This window comes from Anneissia japonica, unplaced genomic scaffold (assembly GCF_011630105.1).
Source record: "Anneissia japonica isolate Jap-2015-1 unplaced genomic scaffold, ASM1163010v1 scaffold284795_len787576_cov167, whole genome shotgun sequence".
Taxonomy (NCBI): domain Eukaryota; kingdom Metazoa; phylum Echinodermata; class Crinoidea; order Comatulida; family Comatulidae; genus Anneissia; species Anneissia japonica.
Window position 1 is genome coordinate 190,298 of NW_022685813.1, and position 1,540 is coordinate 191,837.

Consider the following 1,540-nt stretch of genomic DNA (forward strand, 5'->3'; position numbering starts at 1 on the left):
TGAACAAGTTTTGAAGTTGTTTAAATCACGATCAAATTCCAAATTTCGCTGAACGCGTTTAACATTTTGCCATTCACGAGCAGTCAGCCATATGAAAAGGGGAGGAGTTAACTTCCAAACGGAATAAACGGCTCGAACGACAAGCTTCCAAACGGCATTTCACAGACGCGTTTGGGAGCTTGTCATATAACAATAGTAAACGTGTTTGACCCGTTTCTGTCGTTGGGGATAATTTGTAGATCGCGCCTTACTGGCGATTGCTTTCTCTTCTATAAAACCTACAGGTAACGGTAGGGCCTAGCCTACTAAAATACAAGAAACATTGGGGTTTCCCCAACAAGAAAAATAATTAAATTTAGGCCTTTATTATAAACATTTCTTCGTGAACTGTCACCTAGCGTAGGCTAGCATTTTACTACCAGGCTACTACTTATAAATATAGGCCTAGGCCTACATAGCCTAGGTACGGTAGGGACACTGAACAAGTTTTGAATTTGTTTAAATCACAATCAAATTCCAAATTTCGCTGAACGCGTTTAACATTTTGCCATTCACGAGCAGTCAGCCATATGAAAAGGGGAGGAGTTAACTTCCAAACGGAATAAACGGCTCGAACGACAAGCTTCTAAACGGCATTTCACAGACGCGTTTGGGAGCTTGTCATATAACAATAGTAAACGTGTTTGACCCGTTTCTGTCGTTGGGGATAATTTGTAGATCACGCCTTATTTCGGGCAACGGTACTGCTACAGATAAAATCTCTTAATATGTGAATGATTTATTGAGACCATATGTTGTTGCTCTCCCCTCGTACATTCAGGACTCCACGGACTTTATCCGCAAAATTAACCAAGTTTCAAATTTACCTAATAATACTGTTCTGGCTACACTTTATATTTCGTCATTATATACTAATATCCTTCATGAAGAATGTGTTAATGCGTGCATTTCAAATTACAATAAGTTCGGGGCAAAACCCCATCTAAATCGCATCTCCGTGAACTTATCATGCTGATTCTGATCAATAATAACTTTGTTTTCGGCGACGGTCATTACCTTTAAATTCATGGCACAGCGATGGGCACCAAAATGGCTCCATCTTTTGCTAACTTATTTATTGGAAAATTTGAGGCCAATTTCCTGTCCCTACAGCCCAAGAAACCAGATGTTTAGTTACATTGATGATATTTTCATGATCTGGACCCATGGTGAAGATAGTTTGGATACGTTCCTATTGACCATTAATTCGGCTCCTTCCACAATCAAATTCACTGCTAAAAAATCCACAAGCAGTGTAGATTTTTTGGACATTACCGTGACCATGGAAAATGGTGCACTTAAAACTGATCTCTTCCGTAAACCCACGGATAAGCATATGTACCTGCTCCCTAGCAGCTGTCACCCCCCTCCCCCCACTGTACAAAAAACATTCCGTACAGCCAAGCATTGCGCATGAGACGCATTTGTTCTTCGGATTTAGATTTTCAGAATCGAACAGAAGAACTATCCGGACATCTCCAGAATAGAAATTATCATCGAG